General features: G+C 39.9%; 2 long non-coding RNA genes across 2 annotated transcripts; both read left to right on the top strand.

Annotated features, from left to right (window-relative positions):
- Positions 1 to 2,012: 2,012 nt before the first annotated feature.
- Positions 2,013 to 6,752, top strand: LOC139984343 (uncharacterized). Its single transcript, XR_011799048.1, has 3 exons — positions 2,013 to 2,309; positions 3,825 to 3,984; positions 5,686 to 6,752. It is a non-coding gene; the product is annotated as an uncharacterized lncRNA (long non-coding RNA).
- A 3,738-nt stretch (positions 6,753 to 10,490) lies between these two features.
- LOC139984348 (uncharacterized) lies at positions 10,491 to 13,791 on the top strand. Its single transcript, XR_011799054.1, has 3 exons — positions 10,491 to 10,674; positions 11,447 to 11,551; positions 13,108 to 13,791. It is a non-coding gene; the product is annotated as an uncharacterized lncRNA (long non-coding RNA).
- The last annotated feature ends 3,786 nt before the right edge of the window (positions 13,792 to 17,577 follow it).

Below are 17,577 nucleotides of genomic sequence, written 5' to 3'. Positions count from 1 at the left end.
AAAATGCTGCACATTCATTGCAGTGCCATGATATTTATACAGTCTAATCTCTATATGAAGACAAAATTACCACCCAAGCCGAAAAGGTGTGAGCTTATATTTGTTCTTAACGTGTAGCATATTATGCATTTATATGCCAGGGTGCTATAACACACTAACACGTGTTATGTTTTGGGAGCATGCGAGAGCTAGATATGTTAAAGATACAATACAGTAAATCGAAGTGGTATTATATATATATTTTTTTTTATATATATGTATATATATATATTTTTTTTATATAAAATACAATTTTTATTTTTTATTTTTTTTTATATTTTTATATATTTTTTAACACAGGCCGCAATAAAATGTGCCTCTAGCATAACACGTGTTATCATGTTATAACACAGATGCATATTATGCTGCATTTACACTAGACCACGATTCCCACGATCGCCACGATTTTTCAAAAAGCGTGGAGCTCCACGATATATTAATGTTTTTTTTCTTTTTCCACGCTTTCTGACGCTTTCAAACGTTTTGTTACGATTTATAACGCTTTGCTAGGAAACCAGTGCCTTCCGGTCAAGGCCTGCGACGATTTTCATTACGTTCCCTCAAGTTATCTTACGATCACCACGATAAGCTCTCGCGTTCTGCCACGTTCTGCTAAGTTCTGTTGAGGTCCCTCAGGTTCATCAAGTTCTGTTAAGATCTCCTAAGATTTATGCACACGATTTGACTAAAATTACCACGCTTGAATCCCGATTGGGGTATAAAGAGGAGGCCGGGGCCACTCTCTCATTCGTTCCAGAGAAACAATGAGGAAGCATGCTTCCAAGAGATGAAGAAGATATTGAATTGGCAATTCTGGTTTATGCTTATATTGTCGCTAAAAAAAGAAGGCAGCGGCAAGAAGAAGAGGCAGAACGGAGCAGGGTGGAAAAGAGTGGAAGGCTGAGGAGGCCAAGGAGAAGACCTAGAAGGTGGTGGGTGAGACGGTGGTTAAGTGCAGAAAGAAGGAACCAGTTGGGGCACCATTCTCAACTTCTTAACACAACCTGGGTCCTAAAACACAAGACAAATAAAAGAAACTAGGCTATAGCTGGTCTCAAAGGTCAGATGTTTTCGTGTGAAGCGCTCAAATGGCAATGAATCTTGGAGAGCGTGGGGGTCCTTTCATATGCAAAATCGGAACCGTGCGGGGACCTAACCTAACGTGTCAGATCGTGGGAGCCAAACGCGGCGACCGCAGCAGATCGTAACAGAGCGTGAATAAATTACTCACGCTTCTCAATATGGAACGCGAAAAGGACCACAACATATGATGATGTTAATGATGATCTAATTTTATACGATCATGTAACGGTTCAGTTTTACATCCCTCAACTGTTGAGTGTTGCATCTCTCAACTGTTGAGTCTTACATCTCTCAACTGTTGAGTGTTACATCTCTCAACGGTTCAGAGTACATCCCTCAATGGTTCAATGTGAACTGTGGGTGTTGTCCTATGTGTGTTGTCATATGTGTGTTGTCATATGTGTAATCATCTTTGTACAGTTTTCTATGTGATGAGCCACCTGTTTACTAAGCACACATACTGTCCTTCCCTCACCCTCAAGAACGCACAATTCTTTGGGTTTAGTCCAATTGATGTGGAATGCAATAATTCTGTGACACATTGTACTCCTTCCTTCATTCCTTCTCTGGCACAGATCTATGATACTCTGGAATTGTTTCATGAACTTTTAGTCTTTCTCCCTTCCTTCCTCTACCCCCCCCCCTTCCATCATAAAACAAATTAAATTGAAGAATCTTGCACATTTATACATATAGTTGAATTGTTCCTGACACCGTTAACATTTGAATATTGTCCATTTCCCTACAGCAAATTTGATCCCCTGCTAGCTCTTTCACCCCCTCTCATGCTCTCACACATATTCTTTTTCCCACAAATACTAGGATACTATACCAATGACGTAAACTAAGCTTACGGTAAAGTTTCAACTCAAACTATTCCCGAAAAGTGCAAAAATATGACATTTACTGGTTTTCGTATTTTGAAACTTTGACTTCGATAGACTCCTCCCAATCAAGGAACCTTGTGGATATGTATAACGGAAAAGGTACTTTGAATAGCAAGGTAAACAGTGAACAAAAATCAGCTGAGGAGATGTACGTATTGCGCGAAGGGACAGTTACGGCAAATCTCATTGCATAAGATGCCCTAAAAACCCAAGAAAATTCGTCGCTCCGTGAAAATAAAACCTGCTTTGTAGCAAGGATACATAAGAGAGAAAGTCATTGAACCAGCAAGAACTCGATCGGTACGTAACATTCTCTAGGACGATATTGTATCACTCTACTCGGTGTTACATAGGATAGTTACTGTAGTACAATCAAACCTGTTAGTGAGTGACTTACACTGGTTAGGCCTGAATAACGTTGTGAACACGCTGTGAATTGTGCACTAAAAGCAATGTAGCTATGAGTGTAGCGCAATGGAGGCCGTTAGTTCCCGGATCCGTTAGTTTCCTCCCTTGAAAAACGTTAGCTTCCTCCTCTAACAACATGGGAGAAAATAACGTTTTTCAGGAGAGCAAAGTAACGTTTCCCATAAGGGAATGCAATAAGGCATACTGGCTAGGACATGTGGAGATTTAGGTAGTGCTTTGTAGCAAGTGCTTTGCAAAACTGTAGTAATTGCAATTGATGATTTAGGCGATTTTTATGATTATGTGTGAGTGTAGTAAGTAACCTTTTTTTTAAAGTTTCATTCAACAAGCATATTAGTTTCCTAACCTGAATGCCATACTTTACTACCTTGATGTTGGGGAGGAAAGTAACGTTTTTAGGAGAGGAAACTAACATTTTCAGGGGAGGATCTAACAGGTCGGGAAACTGAAACCTAGGGCAACATGCAATGTCTGCTGTTCTATAAATGTTATAGTAAAGTGTACAACCATTCCATGAAAGTGATATATAGCATATGTAGTCATATGTCACCAGTAAATGAGAGCAATAAATTTTAAAATAAAATGAAACTGTTAGCAAACTGCTTATCCACTAGAGAGCCTGTGTAATAGAATGTGTAAAAGAAAGTTGGCCTGACGTTTCGATCCTAGCAGGATCTTCTTCAGAGGCTAAATGACAAGTTACAGTAACAGAGGGGACAAAAACACGCACAGAATATAGACAGGTTAATGAGCACGGTGAACACAATGGGATGGATGAAAGGGGATTATAAGTAGAAAGCAACAGGAGAAGAGGAGAGGAAGGAGATAAACTGTGGAGGGACAAAGAGAGGATTAAAGGCACAGGGTAAGGAATAAACTGGAGAGGGACAAAGACAGAAAGGTGTGAAGAAAAATGGAGGGGAAGAGAGCTGTGAGAAGAAGAGTGAAAGGGGGGGGGGAGGGAGAAAGGGGAGAAGGAGTAGGGAACCTCCCTCCCCCCCCCTTTCACTCTTCTTCTCACAGCTCTCTTCCCCTCCATTTTTCTTCACACCTTTCTGTCTTTGTCCCTCTCCAGTTTATTCCTTACCCTGTGCCTTTAATCCTCTCTTTGTCCCTCCACAGTTTATCTCCTTCCTCTCCTCTTCTCCTGTTGCTTTCTACTTATAATCCCCTTTCATCCATCCCATTGTGTTCACCGTGCTCATTAACCTGTCTATATTCTGTGCGTGTTTTTGTCCCCTCTGTTACTGTAACTTGTCATTTAGCCTCTGAAGAAGATCCTGCTAGGATCGAAACGTCAGGCCAACTTTCTTTTACACAGCAATAAATTTTAACAGCTGATCCAAAGACACGTTTATAATTTGTAACCTTTTGCTACCTTCTTAGCAACCATCTGGTGAGGAAACACCATGGAGGGCTGGCAAAAGTAGAGGACGGAGAGGTTAGCTCAGGTAACACCAGACAAACCCGGACAACCCGGCTAACAGCAGCTGCAGCTAGGAGGCAGGTAGAAGAACACCAACAGGAGCGAATGGGAAATATGAGGGTACGTTTCAATATGCATAATTGTGGGATTTGGTGCAAAGTACGTAACAGCTGGTAATTCTTTAAACAATAAACTCAGTGTACAGGAGCGTATCCAGGATTTTATAACCCGGGGGCGCGAATGACTATCTAAGCGGAGCGCCACCATCGGTTGGCGAGCAGCGTACAAGAAAATTTCTGGTTTTGACACCCCCCAGATCACCGGAAATGGCACATATCGGGCTTGAACATGACCAACTAGATGTTCACTTTTGCCTGAGTAAACCAAGTATTTTCCCAATATTATTTATCCATCCATAACCTTCTTGAAGATTTTCACCAGTCACACATCATGTTCGACCTCATTGCATCTCCTGTGGATCATTGCTTTTGTAGGTGATTCTACGTCGCTGCCCACAATACTCGTCAGCCCTACTTTTCAAGGTTTTAAGCCCATTATTCGTTCAGAATTTGAAAATTCACACTTCTTGTGAAATAAATTCACTTCAAAACATACCAATGTTGCACAAAATTTCACCTATGGACAGCCAATACAGAAAAACCTCCTTTAACCCCTACAGACCGGTCAAAATTGCACGAGAAGAGGGAAGAATGTGTTAGGAATGTTGGTCAGGGAAATTTCGAAATATCAGACACAGTTAATTTTTTGGTGCATGGGCACATATCAGACTTGGATAATATATCAGGGGACAAATACTCCAAGTATACTTTTGTATACGATGGGTCTGGTTTCGTAACTCATCGGGAAGCGATTAGAGGGGTGGGCGTACGGTTGTGGGGCGCGTGTTTTCATGCAGGTGGGAACAATCTCAAGAAGTGATGTGTGCGTCCGCCACCCCCCCCCCCCCCCCCGCCGGCGATGATACACCTTTGGATCCGCTACACGATATTCATAGGAAATGTGCTCAATTCTCAAATCGCATGCGAAATTTTTATTTTTTATTTTTAGATTCATCGTATGAGTTACGGTTCTAGGGGTGGGGTAACGATTAGCATTCAGTTCGCGTTGTACAACATTTTATCTCTGCATGACAGTGTTGCATCGAAGGACATAAATTATGTCTAGTGCGCAGTTTGCATATAGATCCTGGGCTAATACCAAAATGCGTTATGTTTCCCGACGACTCGGTCGAGTTCAAGACCAGCCACAGTTGCTTTCATAGCACACTTTTATGAGTTCTCTTCTGTTCCCTCCTTTTTCTCTTTCTTATTTTTCTTTTCCCTTCCTTCCTCTTCTTCCTCCTCTTTTTTCCCCTCCTTTTCCCTTCTTCTTCTCTTTTTTTTCTCTCCATTTTTTTTACCAGGGGGGGGGGGCGCCCCCCCAACGCCCCCTGGATACGCGCCTGGTGTAATAACAGAATGGCCTGCTCAATCATAGAATACTAGCAACATATGTAGCTGGCTTGATTGTGATACTGAAAATAGTTATTTTACAGTGACATCAATTATCAAAGGGTTATATTTGCTAATCCTTTTTGGAAGGAAAACACAGTTTGCCTGAAAGCAAGTTTTGAAAAACAGAGCACTTCGTAGTACTTGGTGTAGTTTTCAAACAATATATTTTAAGTCTATCTTCTTATATCACATGTATATTAAACACCCAAAGCGACACAATCAATCAGTGCTGTCTATCATCAAAAGCAATGATATTGTAACTTAAACAAAATAAATGATACTCTCTTTTCTTCAATTTTCTTCTTAGGCAATGGTTGGTAATGTAGATGTTCAACAGCCTCGACAACTGGTAATGCAACTGCTTGAAACCCATCCGGCACTCTTTTTTGATATATGTACACACAACATCTCAAGAAGTAAAAGTTGCTTGAATTCAAACTTGGTATATGTAGTCTTAATTGTTCCTAATTGATCCTTATTGTTTTTCATCGAGTTCAAAGGTTATTTGAGGTCAACATTTGAAATCTGTGTAAAAACAGTATCTCAAAAAGTGTTAGTTGGTTGGACATCCAACTTGTTATGTAGATAGCACTTGGTAAGTAGATGAACCCTATTGTTTTTCATGGAGGTAAAAGGTCATTTTAGGTCAACAAATGTTCAACTCTTGAAACCTTATAAACAATATCAAGAAGTGAAAGTTGGTTGAACTTCAAACTTGCTATATAGGTGGCCCTTGGTGAGTAGGTTAATCATGAAGGTCATTTTGAGGACAATTGTTTATATCCCAAGAAGTGAAAGTTGGTTTCATGGCAAATGTTGATAACACTCAGTGGGTAGATAATCCCATTGTTATGCTTACGGCCATTAGTGCTAATGCCATATCTCAAGAAGAGAAGTTGGTTTACTGTGTTACATTTTAATAAGTAGAACTTGGAGAGTATTTGATTGCTATTGTTTTCCATAGGTCAAAGTTATCTTGGGTCAAAGATAGCCTCTATTTCCTTGACTTTATCATTCACTTGTAATTCAGTTCTGTATTTCTTGATCAGTTGTTTCCACTATGATCTAAGATAAGTAAGATTTTAGACATGTTATTAATATTACATTTTCTTTTTGTGAAAGACGTAATCATGGTTTTCTCTATTTGTCTGTGTTCTTTGACTTAACCGTTCAGAGCTTTGAATAAACACACAGTTTCTTTCACTGCTGTTCTTGCTTCAATCTGCAAAATCTGCCAATTTAATGTACTAATTTATTCTGAAACATGGACATTAATAAGCTTCAATACACATAACAAGTTAAATTTACTGCTCCTTTTTTATTGATGAATGTGCTTAGATTAAGTCTGCTGATCTTTACAACAAGAAAAATTTAAAACAAGGAATAATTCTTCGAGTCCAAATCTGATTCCAAACTAGTACATGCATTATGTTTTATATCAATTGGCATGACTGATGACTTTGAGAAAAGAAGACCCCCCCCCACCCTTCTTCTTTTTAAATTACTGCAAAGTTGTAGGAGACATGCAGGTTTCAATCACTCCAACCTACCCCCCCCCCACCCCCAAATAATGTTACTTGCTGAAGCGAGGAAGATTCATAGATTTGACTTATTACAAAGTAGAACTAGGCCCCATCCTGCTCTGATGGCTTGCAACAAGCTGTGCAACATTTCCATCCCCCCCCCCCCACCAAAAAAAAAATGATATCACTTGCTGATGCAAGGAAGACTAATAGATTAGACTCATTACAAAGTAGAGCTTGGTCCCATCCTGCTCTGATGACTTGCAAGATGCTATAAAAGAAGCTGATGGAGGTTGGCTCGGGCGAATTGTACCAGAGATGTGCCTTGGGTCATCCTCGGCAAGAACAACACCTCCTAGTTGAGAATTGACATCATCAAGCCTCCGTCTAAATATGTCCTTCATCAGTTGCGGAATGTGCTTGTTACTATTCTTTTCCATAACAGGAACACAGGTCCATCTGCCTGCAGACTTTGAGAATTTCTTGTAAACCTGAAAGTAGAATCACAAAAATAAACTATCAGGGAGGAAAGTAATGTTTCTCAGGGGAGGAACTCAAGCAAGAAGACATTTGGCTAGGCTACGTAGAAAGAGTTAGGTACTGAAGTAACTGTAATTTTAGATTTAGGAGAGAAAATAACGATTTCAATGAAAGAAACACTTTTCAAGGGAGGCAAATTGGCTAGGCTGTATGGGAAGAGATATTTGTGGTAAAGGTAGAAAGAAAAAAAATTTCTACAGTTATTGCACTTAGGACCTAGGCCTAGTAAATTTATTCTTTCCACATAGCCTAGCCAATATGCTTTCATCAACTTCCTCCCTGGAAAAATGATAATTTCCTCCCCATGATTTAGGAGGTAAGAAACGTTTTTCGGGGAGGAAACTAACGTTATTTAGGGCAGAAAACTAACGGGAACCGCCGGAACATAGGCCTCATGATTTAGGCTACAGCATACGAAATCACTGCCATCATTCATAGCCCATGCCTTGTAAAGTCTAGTGTAAAGTATCTATGCGTGAACGTTAGTTAGCACTGTATCAAGAACATAGACTTGTTGCAATTTGATAAGACTATGACTGAAGAAAGAGTAAGAAAAGTTAGAGCGTTTAGCCTTACTGGCCTTGGTAGTGCTAGTAAATAGTAGGCTCAGTACCCTATTTTAGTACTACATACTTAGTATAGGCCCTACTACTGGCCTAGGCTAAACTAGACACTGTAGTAATAATAGTGGAGGCAGAGGATCGTTCTCAGTTTCTCTCATCGATAATGAGAAGTAACGTTAAATCATGTAAATAAAAAATGTAACGTTTTTCTGTAGCATCTTGGGAATCCATTTCTTATAGCTAGTAGTACTAGTAGTATATTGTTTTATTTTAAAAATCTCGCGTAGGCTAAGTAAGGCAGGCCTGTACACATACTTAATCTAGGCTATCCCTAACATAACATGTATTATTATTTCGACGAAAGTATATGACTACGTACGTTGCGACTAACCTTCGTACCAAGGAGCAAAATAATAGCGACCCCGTGTATTCATCCAATATAAGCACCGCCCCATATATGAATATTAATACGCGTATTCAAACGACAAAACTGGATATTCATACGCCACTTTTCTGTAACTTCCGCTTTTTCATCATCATCACAAGTTTTCAGTACATGATCGTATATGTTTTGATGTACATCTTACGTTTTTAGTACGTCATCGGATGTTTTGATGTAGATCTTAGTTTTTTAGTACATCATCGTATATGTTTTGATGTACATCTTAGTTATTTAGTACATCATCGTATATGTTCAGTACATGATCGTAAGTTTTTAGTACATGAACGTATAAAATTAGATCATCATAAACATCATCATATGTTGTGGTCCTTTTCGCGTTCCATATCTCAAAGCATCTTGACGAATCGTAGTAGAGCGTGTTCCTCACGTAGTGGATCGTAGTGAAATTTGAGGATATCGTGTTTCAAAATCCAGCAAGATCCCCTGCGATAGTGCACCAAGGTCTGTTTCGCTCTGTTACGCTCAGTTCAGCTGTACTACGATTCCCACGTTCTTTCACGCGCTTTCACGGTTTGGTCTCAGATCGGGACAATCGTGGGGAAATTTTTGACTGTCAAAAATTTTGTCACGTTCATGACGATCATCACGATTCAACCAAGTTCCCTCAAGACCACCACGATTCTGTCACACGACCTCCCACGCTCCTCACGATTCTCTCAAATTGTGGGAATCGTGGACAACGTGGCCTAGTGTAAATGCTGCATTAATGCGCAATATATTCAAGTCGAAAACGCAATTATAGGCAACTGTACAATCGGTTCGGGTGAAATTACATACAGGAGCTAACTCTCCTGACATGTTATATAGGAAACTTTGTTTTATAAACCTGTCAGGTTGTGCTATCGACGTACCACTCAGATCAATAGGCACACGGTCAATAACTCCCCCCTTCAATTTACTATACTCCATTAGTCTTGATTTTACTTTGACTTGTAAAATAAAAATATGGTATTCATACACATTTGATTTTTATAACAGTCGGGTGGTAATTTATCAATATGAACTTCAGACTGTAAAGACATATAATATATGTTAACACGTAACCGGTGTATTGAAAGTAATAATACGTAAATGAGAAGTGGCCTTCATTTTGCAATTCATGATAAATTCTACAGCTAATAATGATAATAAAAATAATAATCAGCAGCTATTTTAACGACGCTTAAGCGACCTTATATGTGGAAGACACCCGCAAGGGCTTATGGATTACAACTTAACACGTTTATGATAATACGTTTACACGTTAACACGTTTATGATGAACATAAACTAACAAGTAAATACGCTGTCTGCCGAACACATCCCTTTTTATTGCTAAATCAGGTATATCATACAATCTCATTACTATGTGATAAGGTCAATTTCCCATGGACCCTAGTTTTTTTTATGGTTCTTTCTCAAAGAAAAAGAAAACTATATCATGTAAATATAGATATGTCATAAAAAAATATATAAAAAAACATCCGGGAGATTGAAAACGTTTGACTCGATGCGTTGAATATGTGCTTTGTCATCAAGTTCGGGTGACAATCTTATGATTAAAACTGTACTTTCATATCATGCTTCGAACCACTTGTACTGACAGTACGAGCAGTATGAATATCATTTTTTCTATGATCGGAGAAGGTGGCATAGGAGCTGTTCGTTCGGACAGTAGTGGTATAGGGTAGTTGAACAAAACTTGACTGATGGTTACCTTGTCAAGCCCACTCACCCAAATTTTCACTATTCAAACAGTCGCACTGCCTTACAAAAGACCCACTGTCGCCAGTTGGATTACTATAGGCCGGTTGCAATTTATGCCCCCTATGCCCCATCGATCTTATAATATATGTATTACTTCTATACACGTATCTTTGCGGTATGCTTTACACATAGCGGCCCGTTGACAATATAAGCTTAGGTCCTCCGTTTTGGTGCGTTGCTATGGGAACTTACGCAGCCCAAATGTGTTAGTCATTCAGTATTTAGTTCACTGCGAAAATGACTCGACTGGTTCTGGTGAACCTGTGTCCTTGGAACTATGTCAACACAGTTTGTATAGTTTAAAATATAAGACTAAAGGCCTATATAGTTAAGCTTGTGTTACGCCATGTAAATTGTCCTATCCATTTTGAAGCACTGTGTATTTATAATTGCCTGCAGGAATGGTATGCTGCACTTACTCTCTACTGGTGTTGATAACTTGGGCATGTTTCTGCTACATCGGTAAGTACTTACGTATTTTGTTTGTTTGCTTCAATAAGGTAATTGGTAGACCCCACTTCCTGGTATACAATTCCACGTTAGGCTGTTAACACCTACATTATTGTTATATAGGGAAACCCCACTGTTATATTAATTTTAGGTCTATATTAATCACAAATGGGTCTCAATAAAGTAGACGGGTAAGTGGCAAATATTGTTAAGGGCATCATAAGATATCATCTAACGCACAGGGGCTCCCAACGTTGGCCACAACAGGAAAGATTCGAAACTCCGCGACCGTGACATATGTAAATTATCGGTAAAATACGTCAATGTGTAATGTTTGATGACCAGATTCACCAAGTATTACTGGCCAATTTGCCTGCCTAAATAATCGGCCAGATCGAACAAGCTATGTAATGAACATCTTGCCTATTTATTTGGCCGATTAGTACAGCGGGTTTACCATATAGGCATACTACAGCCATACTACAGGACCGTCCCAATGGGGGGGGGGGGGGAGGGGGACAGAAAAGAATTTTGAAACCTTGCCCGAATTTTCGAAACTTACTACACGAACCGCATGAAACAAGCTGATACCGGTTGCGAGCAGGTCTTTATTGAAATTATCACAGTTTTAGTCAGCAGTGGTTTATTTGATGTAGTCAGGTATAACTACATACCAGTATTTCCCAACCCACGGATGACGTGTGTAATGAAGTTCCATTCAACTTCAATGTAAAAAAATATTTAGTTTCATCTATGAATTGTCCTTTCGCTTTTTTTTATACAGTTGCACATGCGCAATTCTCATGTTTTGATGACGTAATTATTGCAACTGATGACGTATGCGATTACAAGTGGGACTGTCCCTCGGGAGGAGACGAAAGTGATTGTCGTAAGTACACACATTAACATAACATAATATATATAATTGTTGCTTTTCAAATCGTTCTTGCTTGGTGAAGACGCCATGGGCGGCGATCCTGGGGGGGGGGGGGAGTGGGATATATCCCCCCATGAAAATGGGTGGAGGGGATGTAATACACCATATCCCCCCCCCCCCACCAAATGCCAGGGATAAGAATATTTTCATGCCTACATTTATGCATCATCGTGAATGTACGGCTCTTTTTTAGCTTCAATTCTCGCCTACCATAAACGCAGTGCGGTCTTTTCAAATAAACCGTCTTTATCTTTATCACGGTATTGATATAGTACATATCAGGGTTCTGCCGCTGCCGGTCGGCGCCGGTCGGGCCCGACCAGCACGCTGAATTACCGACCGCCACAATCTGCCTGAGTGACTTTTCCGACCGGCACTTATTTTCGATAGGAACTCCAAGAAACAGCTCCATAGCCGGAGGGTCGAACGTACAGAAACAATCTGTTTGAGACTAGGGGAAATCCAGTTCATAACTGTTCAAATTTCAAAATATCCAACACATCACAGTGTCATACTTAGTAAAAATTACCAGAGTTCCGCATTCCAGACCAATGACTGTTTTCCGTTTCCAACTCCCGATCGTACTTTTGATAGTTTCATTTATATCTATTTTTATCGCGCGAGACACAGGCACTATCCAGCTAGCTAGTACACATACGGCCGTTAACCTTCGTAGCGGGTGAATTTACATCATATTGCATTAGGCACGACCAGCGCACTCCGCCTCGTAGTGACTATACGTGACGGCTACACGAACTAGTCAGCCACGTGCACGGTGCATTGCTATTGCTTTCTAGTATACTTAATAGGCACCACCGGCTGGTCTGTACTCTGGTGCTCCAGATATTTGTCCTAACTTTTTTCATTAATTATGAAAAATTCCAGACATGAGATCTCATTTTAAAGCTATCTTCATGTGGCTCAGAATACTCGGGAAGGGCCGTTTCCGGCCATCTGGAGGGTTTCCAAAACCCAAAATTTTCTTGTACGCTCCGCGCCAACTGATGGTGGCGCTCCGCTTAGATAGCCTGCCGGCACTCATTCCACCCTGGGCAGAACCCTGACATATATATATGCACCCTCATAGTATTCTGAGCAGGCCTACACACGTACATGTTCCCTCGAACAGCTGAGAATCTCATGTTACCAGGGTACTGCTTAATACACGTTTCACCTGGATGACCTAGCAATCGGTTACGTGGGGACTTGATCCAGGTTTTCAAGATTGTGTATGGTTTTGACAATTTATCCTTTACCGACTTTTTCTTGTTTGCTAACAGTAGTCGTACTAGAGGTCATTGTCTTAAACTCCAAAAGTCGCATAGTAGGATTAATATTCGGCATAACTTTTTTTCTAATAGGGCTGCGAATGAGTGGAATGGTTTGCCTGAGAAAGTTGTACTTGCAAGTAGTGTCAATGGGTTTAAGAATGCTTTGGACAAGCACTTTAAGCATTGTAATCGGGTCTGAGTGTTTGTGTCTTCAATTTTTTCCCCCTCTCTCTATAGGGTCCTTGATGGGGACTTAAGTGTCCCTCCTGATCCTTTTTTCTACTAAACTAAACTATCATTAACATCATCATATATTGTGGTCCTTTTCGCGTTCCATACATGACAGACAGCCTTACCGAATCTCATGTCCAGATATTCGTAGATACTGGTCACTTGAAGTCGATGGAACCATGGAGCTATAACAGAGCTCCATGATAGAACAAGGGACAAAAGAGCGAAGGCTACAATGTAGAGTACCATGATTTTGTTTATACCTATCACCCAAAACTGCGGTCAATGACTGTATAGACCTCGGCCGGCGTGCCTATAGGTAAGTTACAGCTGATAACACGCTAACGACCACGGATATGGCGACCGGTATAGGATGCATACTACGATTCGCTATAAGAGATATTCGTCCGCAGTTCGCTGGCTGATTCCTCGAAGTTCATGATCAACTCCGTAGAGAGCAGAAAACAAGAAAACAACACAAGAACTATGTAATCTAAAGGAGATATGTAAAGCCGCCATTTTGAAGCCAGTTAGCGTACGACAGTCAGTTCTCTTAAGTTATTTTTTTCTTCGTTCGTTTTGCTGATTAGTGTAGTGTTAAGTTATACTGTGGTGTTTATTGCGTTTATAAGCGGTTTATTGTGGTGGGATCATTAAAGTTCCATCGATTTATTTGATTTGCTGTGCACATTTCCATTTATGTTAAACTTGTGTAGTTATTTACTCTAATTATCACTTGATGTTCGGTAGCTTTAAAATACCTTTAATGAAGTTCATCGAAAAGCATTCAAAACGTTTGTAATTGTCTTTTTTTTCTTTTTCTTTTTGTCTCTCTTTATTTTATTTTTTTTTTATAGAGGGTGACTTCTACTTCGTGACGAGGCATAAATGTAAGGGTTTTTATTATTTCAATGAATGTCCAACGCACCTCTGCTCGCTTCATTGTCAAGCGTACGAAGTATGACTCTATAACATTAGAACTCGTTGCTCTGCACTGGCTCCCCATACAACAGCGCATTAAATTCAAAGTTCTTCTTCTTGCGTACAAAGCTCACCATAAACAGTCGCCAGCTTACATATCTGACCTACTACAGCTGCAACCGTGCACCACGCATACATGCTAATTAGATCATATACATCTTCTCCTCATTTGATCGTGCCCAGAACACGTGCTGTGTCATTTGCCAGATTGCTCACTCTCCTGCTATAGACCAAAAGAATGGACCACTCTTCCAAATCACATCAAGGATGCTCAGACTATTCATATTTTCAAGAAACTGCTCAAATGTTATCTTTTTTCAACAAGTGTTTTCAGTGGCGTAGGAAGGTACTTTTGAGTGGGGGGGGGGGCTGAAAACTGATGGCCGGCCTGGGGGAGGGGTGTAAGGGGAGGGGTGTACCCCTCCCCTTACACCCCCTCCCCTTTTGGAGGGGAACCCCCCCCTGGGGGGGGTTCCCCTCCAACACTCAAATTCAGAGAATTACGAGCATTTAATACCACCAGCTAAAGAATAGAAAGCTTTCGCCCAATGCCCTAGCTCTAACACAAAAAAAGTTTTCCAATGGGGGAGGGGCGTCCACTGCCCGTTAAGTAATTACAATGTGTAAATATTTTCCCCAAGGAACAATGATATGACATGGAAATTGGGACATAAGGAGTTAATCAACTGAATGCTGCTTTAAAGGTTAAATTCATGATCACGTGTACTTATCGGTGTATCCCTTTATGTTAATATTTCGTTTTATAAATCCCAAAGATATTTTCTTTTAACTTTGTATAAACAATGGAGCACCCTTGAATAACGTTCAACAACATTTGTCTTTGACAATTTTGTAACACATTTTAAATATGTCATTTCAGGCCATAAATCCCCATTTGAGTTTTGTTATTGAGATATTTATCTGCTTACCTCAATATCTCAAAGTCACTTTAAAGCCTCCGTAGTTTTTCAACAGGCGATGAGCAAACACATTTTCTGTTCCATAAACACAGAGCGTGTGACTAACCTCTTATCATCTTTGAATGCTTCTTAAACATTGTTCAATTCAATCACATTTCCGTTGTGTTTATTTCGATCGTCCCCTTTGCCCCTTATCCCCACCCCTCACATCCACCCTCCCGACCCGGACAAATACAACAGGGGTGACGTCGAATTTACAGATAAACTTGAACATGTCAAGAAATTAATACTTACATAAAATCACCAGTGGAAAAATGAGAGAAAGACTAGTGAGGAGACATTTTTGGAACTTTGATATAAGATCTCGTGGGTTTGAGGTACCTCGGGGTGGGGGGGGGGCGAGGTAGTCAACACGTTACTCCCGGATGAATGTAGCTTCATCTTGATGGGTTTATGTATATAGCCTCTGAATGTTAGTACTATTGTACAGGGGACGCGGACTTTTATCTATCTAAAATGAACAATCTTTATTCCTACAGGTTAAGCGCAGGACTGATAGATTGGTTGTTAAGGCCTAATAAATTTTTACAATTCTCTCTGTTAAGTGTGTTGGGTATCACACCGGTCAATTGCACTGTTGGCTTGAGTTTTTATATGGAGGCTGCATTTACCTTTACCTGTGTTAGCATAGTACGATACGTGTTTAATGGGATATTCCCTGGGCAGACGATATTACAGTCACTTAGAATAGACAAATATTCCATCTTGTTAGTTGAAACTCCATCTCAAAACCTGTGTGTCCCGTAACAAGACATATTATGTGGTTGATTGAATGTATATATATATATATATATATCTCTCTCTCTATATATATATATATATATATATATATATATATATATATATATATATATATACATATATATAAATATTTAAGTTTCGGTCTATAAGCCCTCCCTTAGTGCACCACAGAAAATTTTCTGTGTTGTCATGATGGCGATATAGCTTGTCATTACAAACTTCGATTTGATGTATCATCAAAATGTGTTACCTATATATGAATTGATAACGTCATTGTCTATCCAAAATGCAACTTGTATCTTAAAATATGGTTTTGCTCTAGTCGATAAAATGATTTTTTAATGTTCATATCAGAAATTCTGCTGATTTTTTACGATGTACTCATTCATTTTACTTTTGCCAAATGTTTTCCAGGAAATAGCAACCTAATGTAATTGTTTCACCTTGATTAATATATACAGCTACTTTAATCTTAGAAGTCAAACAATTCACAGTTTGACATTATGTTCTCACGCAAACACTACCTGTAGTACGGTAACCTTTGGAATCGTCTTTCCACAAGTTCCCAAATTCAATAACAGTGAAACTAAAACCCACAGGAGCCAAATAAAGCGATACACCCTGGAGCAAAACATGGAGATTTTACTTAGCAGTAGTTATCAACATTGAGTAAAGATTTTATGGACATCTGTCACAAAGGTATATCCGTTGTAAGGGGGAAAAACCTTAAAGAAGCCACCTATAGTGATCATGTGACTTGGTATGTGACTTGGCTGTTGTTCGACCCACACGACACCGTCCTGTTTATTTTCGACACTAGAGGTGGGTTTTACAAACACATATTGAAGCTCTTGGCACGATGATGACATTGGTGTCAGTCTCTATCCACATGTTAACATTTTACCTTGAAAATATGACAAGAAAAACCAAGAGCAAATCAAAGATTTCAGATGGGATGGGAAGGATTTCTCCAAAGAGGAGCAAGACTTTGCATAGCTGCTTGGATGAATTGTTCTTCACAACAACAACAATTGTATCTGTCGAAGTAGCTAAACATGATAGTCATGGGTCCGTGTCTCACTTGTGTAATAGGAAATTTATTCTCACCTGAAAGACATCTGTCCAAACGACTGCAGTCAGGCGCGGCGGAACGGGAAAATTATTGGGGGGGGGGGCTAATGTGTGGAGACTATCTAAGCGGAGCGCCACCATCAGTTGGCGCGGAGCGTACAAGAAAATTTTGGGTTTTTCAAACCCCCCAGATGGCCGGAAACGGCACTTCCCGAGTGTTTTATGCTGCGAATACCTAGCCTTAAAATATGGGTCTCAAGCCTGCAATTTCTCAGATTGCACGTAAAAATCTGTAAAAACATTGTAATTTGTATATTCGATGGTGTTTTAAGAGAGTATAGGACGCTCACGATGACAGAAATAGCCACTGGTATCGGGTGCATGTAACGGTTCGCGAGTAGGTATTGATTTGCAGAGCGCTGGCGGTCTCCCCGTACGGCGTGGTAGACACCGACCCCGGCAGAAAACATCAGGAATATGATTAAAACAATGTAATCCAATGGTTCAAGGTACGCCATAGTTAACATTTAAAAGACACGGCGTCGCAGTTGTATGTTATTATTGGTACACTGGTTACAATAATTGTATACAAAACAGCAATGGGATTAAAACCAGAAGCAACGCACTGGGATACACACTCCCATATGAAAACCACGGAAGCCCTATAGTACCGGCATTTTTTCTTTGCAATGATAATAATGAG

This window comes from Apostichopus japonicus, chromosome 17, assembly GCF_037975245.1.
Source record: "Apostichopus japonicus isolate 1M-3 chromosome 17, ASM3797524v1, whole genome shotgun sequence".
Lineage (NCBI taxonomy): Eukaryota > Metazoa > Echinodermata > Holothuroidea > Aspidochirotida > Stichopodidae > Apostichopus > Apostichopus japonicus.
Note: the sequence above shows the minus strand (reverse complement) of the source record. Positions and strands in the feature narration are given on the sequence as shown.